General features: G+C 37.6%; 2 long non-coding RNA genes across 2 annotated transcripts; both read left to right on the plus strand.

The window, feature by feature from the left end:
* Window positions 1–537: 537 nt before the first annotated feature.
* Window positions 538–1,759, plus strand: LOC131346470 (uncharacterized). Its single transcript, XR_009203615.1, has 3 exons — window positions 538–668; window positions 1,550–1,599; window positions 1,694–1,759. It is a non-coding gene; the product is annotated as an uncharacterized LOC131346470 (long non-coding RNA).
* A 1,303-nt stretch (window positions 1,760–3,062) lies between these two features.
* LOC131346468 (uncharacterized) lies at window positions 3,063–4,199 on the plus strand. The gene is made up of 5 exons (XR_009203613.1): window positions 3,063–3,155; window positions 3,413–3,504; window positions 3,630–3,684; window positions 3,804–3,881; window positions 3,993–4,199. It is a non-coding gene; the product is annotated as an uncharacterized LOC131346468 (long non-coding RNA).
* The last annotated feature ends 3,591 nt before the right edge of the window (window positions 4,200–7,790 follow it).

Below are 7,790 nucleotides of genomic sequence, written 5' to 3' on the forward strand. Positions count from 1 at the left end.
TAGTGTGATTTATTGCCCTTTCTGCCCTGTAGTATAGACTGCACCTCCTTACCTAGTGTAATAGTTGAGTTGTTGTGGGTGTTCGGGGTTAATAACAATAATAAAACACGGACACTATGACCAGCTCTTCATTCATAACCTTTTTCTTACTTTACCGTCTCTTCTGTCTCCAATTACACTGATTCCCCCAAAAAGTCACTGCTCAATATATTTCAGCAAAATAAAAGTCCCTTAGACTCTTCCCAATAAAAATAAAAGTCCATTCATAAATACAAAATATTATTAACAAAACATAGAAGAAAATACTTTTTTTTATAATTGTTTTTTATTATTTCACTTTATTTTTAAAATTATTATTAAATAATCCATAAAGGAAGTTTCTATGCACTAACCCCAATCCTCATCTCAGACAATCCCACGTGGGTCTCGAGCCCCGGGTTCAGAGCCTGTGCACGGATCCTACACTCCGGATCACCATCGGCTATCAAGACTACAGAAAGAGACTTGAGAAGAAAACCCCAATGGATTTCCGGAGATTTCTACCGGACGTGAACTGGACTCTCCGTGAGCTGGCCTGTGCTGCGGGGCTGCTGGGTGTCTCTGCAGGTGCAGGTTACTGCATTTAGCGCTACTTGTGGAGATGAAGCGCTCCTCCTGACCAGCTCACGGTAGGATGATTTGACTTTAATATCATAGTGTTTTTACAATAAATCATGTTTAAGGTACACTGTGTTACAGTCTAATGTTATCTAGTTAATCAGCGATATCCTCTTTTGCCGCGTATTAGCCTAATGCTAGTTACCTTGCTAGCGAACTCGGCCATAGGAATAAACTACACAGCAAAATACTTAACGGGATTCATGACATTGGCTTAAGAATTTATTTTATTTCCTTTATTTCATTTTTTTCTGCAATAAGATGTTTACCTCACTGGTCGGTCACTTTTAACAATAATGACTACTGGTTTTACACTAAATCATGGTTAGCATAGTGATTAGCTAGCTCACGCGCCACGTTTACCGCTTTAAATGACGGTGTATTTGTTGTCCTAATGTTATTTATCTAGAGAATTTGTCTGTGTTTCATTATTACACAAATTACATGTTAAATTAATGTACTTTTTAATGTCATTAATGTCTTTTTGTTACAAATGTGTTATCTGCCTTTAGAATGTAGTTCATCGTGTACACTATCATAGTGAGTATAAAGATAGTTAGATTGCTGAACTCGGATAAACGTTTTAATAATTATACACTATAATAATACTCGACAGCTAAATATTCTAGAATAAAATATAGAATAAAACATTAAAACCAGCAGATCGCAAAATATTATCTTTTATTGTTAATGCTTGGGCATGAAGTATACAGTTTAATAGTTAGCTGAATGCTAATGCACTTGAAAACATGGCTACTCATTTTAAGATCTCAACACGATACAATATTTCTCCTAATTTTACCTACTAACTAATAAACCTGGCTCTGGGTTTTACATGTACAATAGAAAATGTTAGTTGTAATTGAAGTCACAGAAAACTCATTTTTTACAGACTCTGTGGATGTGCTGGGAGAATCACTTGATACTCCCTCTGTCCTCCAGGTATGTGTCAGATACATAGTCCTATTTTATCTACATTTCACACATGTAGGCTGCTACTAATCGTCTGTGTGTGTGTGTGTGTGTGTGTGTTAAGGTCAATGAGCTAAACCTGCTGCTCTGTCCCACTGAACCTCACCATGACACTTCAGTTGTCCTTCTGGTAACCAAACCTACGATTTATTAACGAAAGATGATCACTGGATTGTCCATGTGACAGAATGTTAGATGTGTTAGTATGAAACTGCTAGAATATGAAACACTTGTGAACTGTTTGCTCTACTTTTCACAGCCTCCCAGTGCTGGTGAGCTGAACAGAGCCTGGTGTGATCAGGTTCAGTCTCCAGACTTCATCAGCTCCTAGTCTGAGGTACTGTACAGTGCTGCAGCTGAGACACACACACACGTCTTTACAAGTTCTAATGTTTAGAATTGTTTTTCTATTTCTAGTCAGTGGACAATAAGAGAGACATCCTCATGGTGTTAAGGGGTCCAGAGAGTGGACTGTGTGAAACCACACAGACGTACATCTTGAATCACGAAGTAATCACAGTCTTTATTACTCTGATGAAGAGAATTGACATTAATGATTATTAGAAGAGAACTTTAGTGAAAAAGATCTTGAGTTTCAGTTGATTTTGCTGTGCATTTGCAGGGAATCCCTTATGATATCTGTGTTGAGGACTGTTTCACTAACAGGTAGGGATTGTTTGTTATGGCATCACAAATCTTTTGTTAATTGCAGTAATTAATTGTGTTCACTTTAAAATGTCTTTTAAGAGTGTATCTGGGAGGGTTACAGAATACATTTGCTGTAACTGCATGGAATCATCCGTCCTTGTGGCCCTGGAGGATTATGTGGTAAATTTATTACACATTATATATGATTATTTGTTCAGTATCTATATATTTTTTAGTATGTATATAAAGAATCTTTAATAATATATGTTAATCATTTTTATTTATTTATTTAACAGCACACCTTTAAAAAGGTGACCTGCACATACCTGCATGTGACTGCAGATGGACAGGTGGACACTGCCACTTGGGTGAAGGAAGATGTTTGCTCTCCTCATAGAGCGACTCTGAGGTATTTCTGTGTTTCCAAACTGATGTGTATCTTCATAGGCTGCTATGTTCCTGAATGGGATAGTTTTACTGATTCATTGCTAATTTGCCTTGCAGGAGTGTGAGGAGAGATTTAGCCCAGAGGAGACGGAGGTGCCCTTTATTAGGTACAATCCTCTTCCCAGTTTAATGGTGTAATGGTGTTATTTATGTGTAACATACACTAAGCATTTCCATTGTTCCTTAGCTGCCTACTTTCAGACAGAGAGGTGACGGATATCGGCTTGAAGCTGCCTGCTCTCCGCCAGGCGTTTGCTGTGAGTAAAACCTTTGTGTAGCTACTGTTATTGCACAGGTAAAGTCCACTCTGCTTTAACTTATATTGTGTGCTGTCTTGTATTCAGACTATGTTCGGCTGCATGCTTAATCAGAACTTCCTGTTTCTGACCAGAAAGAAGATCGTGATGCAACTGGCAGCAGCTAACAACCAGGTGAATTTTATTCTCCTATCAATAGTTAATTTTCTGTTTTATTATGATCACAGTCTGTTATGAATGAAGGACATTCTTAGGAAATATATTCAAATAAAATGTCCATAATGAAAATTTGGGCTATGTGTTCTATCATCTGTGTATCTTTAAAGGAAAACTGGACATGCATGCAGGGTTTAAAATAAGTAGCCATGTTGAACACCGTAGACAAAGTGAGTTATAGAGATTTGTTTTTGTTTCGCTTTCACTGGACACAGGTCATGTACAGTTGGCCTACGAGGCGCTGATCCGGTTCCTGAGGACATCGTCTAACCAGGAATCGATTGCAGCAGAGCTCTCCGGGGCCGGTGTAAGCTTGCATATGCCTGTAGAAAATGACTTGTTTAAATATCAAAGATTTTGGTATCATAGAACTGCCACATGTAAAGCAATGTATATGTAATGTCATTTTTTACATTTTTCATGTTTGTGCAGCTCCAACATTTCAACTTTCAACGGCTATTACAGGAACAGCTTTACACCTGAGACAGTAAGTGTCTTATCAGAAGATTTCTAAATTATGCCTGAAATGTTGAATATTTTTCTTGTATTTAGAATGTTCCCAGTGATAATATATGGCACTAATGGAGCTTGTTGTCTTTCTCACAGCAGCTGATGGCACTCTTCAGCATGTGGGACCTGGATGTGTGGGAGCCTGCAGCAGAGCTGTATTTTACAGTGCTTGTTGTAAGTGTGGAATATCTTCTGATGCCACGATACACAAATTCACAGCTTTGTATCTCTAAGTCAGTGACACTGTTGGATTTGTGTTTGGTGTGTGTGTGTGTGTGTCAATAGGATCAGCTGACAGAACTTTTAGTAGTTCTGTTTTCTCAGCCCCTGGAGCTCTACGACGACCCAGAAGCCTTGGTCACTGCAGTTACCCGACTCATCAGGCAGCATGTCCAGCTGATGATGAACACTTTGGAGAAGCTTTGAGCTATGTAGTCCCTTAACCCTACACCTCCCCATTCCCTGCCATCCCTCACCCCAAACACACACACACACACAAAGCACAATTTAATAATGATTTTAATTCTGGTCATCAGTGCCCCATGTTTTAACTCATGATGCGCTCACCATCCACTAACAGGAACATCTGTAAACCTGTCCATTTATGCATTTATCCAATCAGTCAGTCATGTGGCAGTAGCAAAATACATAAATTCATGCAGATACATGTCAAGGGTTTCTGTTAATGCTTCCATCAAACATCAGAATGAGGAAAAGTGATTTCTGTGGCTTTGAGTTTACACAGAGTGGTGTGAAAAACAAAACACACTGAGTGATTGACAGTTCTGTGGGTGGAAATACTTTGTTAATAAGATAGCTCAAATAAAATAGCCAGATTGGTTTGAACTACCATTACACCATTATAACCTTCAGGTGGATGGGCTACAACAGCAGTAGACATTAGGTTTTGAGACTATTATGGGGACAGACCTACCCAGAGACTCACTTTTTAAACTTTAACTATAGTTTCTAGGAATGTGTGCTCATATTAGCCTCAAATTCCTGTTCTTGGCTGACAGGAGTGGAGTCTGATGTGGTCTTAGCCTAGTTTTGATGTGGATGACACTTTTCTGCTGACCACAGTGGTAGAGTGCTTATTCAAGGTGCTGTAGTCTTCCAGTTAGCTCAAACCAGCCTGGTGATTCTCCTCTGATCAGCAAGATGTTTCAGAATACAGACTCTACACTCAGAGGTTTTTTTCTGTTTTGTTCTTTCGAACCATTCTGTGTAAACTCTAGAGAGTGTTGAGGGTGAAAATCTCAAGAGATCAGCATTTTCGAAAGAACTTAAACCATTCTGATGTTTGAACATTAGCTGAAGCTCTTGACCTGTATCTGCATGATTGTATGTATTGTGCTGCTGTCACATGATTGGCTGATTGGATAAATGAGCAGGTGTATAGGTGTTCCTATTAAAGTGAGTGTAAGTTATACTTAATAAGTTAATTGCCTTAACATCCATCCATCACATTCCATACTTATTTCCATTACTAACCCCACATTTGCCCCGCATAGCTCAAGCTCTCCACAAGTAGGTATAAATAAATTTTGCTATATTTTAGCTAGGACTATATAAATCTCTCTTGTCTTTTTTTAACAAGTCTTCAGGACTCAAGAACATCTTTTTTAGCCTGTGTAGAATTTTTCTCTCTCCCTTCATCAATCCCACCACCCTAATTACCCCCTTATCCCTCTATGTAGAACGTAGACACAGTATCCTATATAATCATCTGTAAATACTTCTTTATCTGTAAATAGTTTTATCTTTTAGTGTAGTGTGTATATAAATTAATTCAATAAAATATTTTATTAGCATCTATTGAAGCCTCATTCTGATCATTTCTATTCATCAATATACAGTGTTCCTTTAAAAGGTAACCCAAACACACAATGAATTTCTCATTAATATACATATATCATAATCCTTTTTAAAGAATGACTGAAACTGTGAAAAATGTCAAATAACAAAATTCTAATTTTTATAGCCTTCACAAATTTAAGAGATCCAGATTGTAGAAAAGTCTGTTTATAATTTCTAATTGTAGAAAATAAAAATCTGTGACATGACATGAATTTTGTGTTAGTGAAATTGTTTATATGGAATAGTATTGAAAAAAACAGACTGTTTCTGATTTATAGACACCCAAGAAAACATTTCTACACAAAAGTAGAGCCTTGAAGAATGAAGCTGGTCCTCATTCAGACCTCCACATTCTTGAGAAAACTGGAATTTTATGTTGACTTTCAAGATCCTGATTGCTGAAGGAAAATGACTGAATGATTAAAGCTGAAATATTTCATCTGCTTCCTACTCCTATAATAGTCTGTATCTCAAAAATCTTACACCCACAGAATTATCAGATTCTTATCATTCCAAGGTCTTGTGATGTGAATTGGAAAAAAACAAACTTGCTAATATTACAGTAATGTTTGATCTCTTTAATGCAACTGGATTGAGAAACAAGCCCACAAAGCTGTTGCAGTAGAATTGCTTGTAAATAGTAACATGACTTTTTCTAGACTTTCTGTAGAGGCTGGGGAAAGCTCATCTCCCATCCCCAGTAGCTGTGTCACTGCCCAGTTTGGGAACTGCACCGTCTCTGACATTTCACTGTGTACTGCATCAGCTGTATTTGGGTGAAATAACAATAAAAGCTCCTTAATTTGAAATATCAAGTCATGTCAAGATTTTTATTTTTGACTTACTGAAAGAAAATGAAGAGCTGAAGTTTTTACTCATGCAAAATTACTCCTTAAATCTTACTGTAGGTTACACATTTACAGTAGGGGAAGCCTATTATTATTATTATTATTATTGTTGTTGTTGTTGTTGTTGTTGTTCTAAAGAGTTCATGTTATAATTCCATGTGTTTTCACCTCATAATTATAATATTTTCAACAAGACTTGAAGGCACCTTTTGTGAATGTGGTCAACAGCAAGCAGGAAATTATATATGATTATGATATATGATTTATTTAGTTTGATCATGATGTTATAAATATGTCATGACATATAATTTATACACATATTCATCAGGCATACAGCGATCAGCTTCAACAAAAAAACACAGGCCCAGTACTGTGTAGCTCCTCCACCAAAAACAGCTCCATGAAAGTTTCCATGAAAGAGTGTACATGGTCTGTAACAATGCTTAGCTAGGTGGTACGTGTCAAAGTAACGTCCACGGCACCTGTCAGTGGTCATAATGTTATGGCTGATCGGTGTCCCTCAATGTCACCCAAATGAGGATGAGGTTCCCTTATGAGTCTGCTTCCTCTCAAGGATTCTTCCTCATAATCATCTCAGGGAGTTTTTCTTTACCACTGTCGTAGGGATTGCGGGCTGTGAAGATAGTGGACCAGGGGCGTGGCTAGTGCTAATTATCATCAATAGGGCTCGAGACCCGAATGATTTTAATCTAGCCCCGAATGTTTTATCCCGAATTTTGTCACCGGAGTGTAGAGGAATTAATTAAATGTTGATCGGTTTAGTTGAGCACTGTTGCTGTTTACAGTACACGATTTTGATTGACAACTCTCTCCGCACACACACACACACACACACACACACAGGCCAAAATACCGCGAGAGTGTACTGTAATGTTTTACACCTATCGGTCTGCACAGCGCCGCTTTCACACCACGGGACTAAAACACTTTACAGCCCTTGAGCACAACAGCAATAAATAAAAACTGTCAGAAAACACAACAATCTTATTATTCAGATAAAAGTCTAACTTCTAATATTTAATGTTAACACAGTTGATAAAAGTCGGCTAACAAATGTATGTTGTGTCAAAAAGGAGGCCCACTGTCTCTGATTCTGAAAACCCCTGACATAAGGACCCTTCTGAATATTATTCCATACATAAGACGTACAAAAGCCTTAAATTAAATAAGACTAAAGATAGATCTAAATAAAATATAAACTGTTAAAGCACTAAGACATTACAGTCTGAACATCATGAGTTTCTACGACTAATGCAGTATTTAAGTTAAAATACAGACATGGCTTAGGGGAACAATGGACCAGAACAGACTCCATCATTCGGCTGTTCTGTCAATTGATAAAGGAATTCTCAGC

The sequence above is a fragment of the Hemibagrus wyckioides genome, linkage group LG26 (genome assembly GCF_019097595.1).
Source record: "Hemibagrus wyckioides isolate EC202008001 linkage group LG26, SWU_Hwy_1.0, whole genome shotgun sequence".
NCBI lineage: Eukaryota > Metazoa > Chordata > Actinopteri > Siluriformes > Bagridae > Hemibagrus > Hemibagrus wyckioides.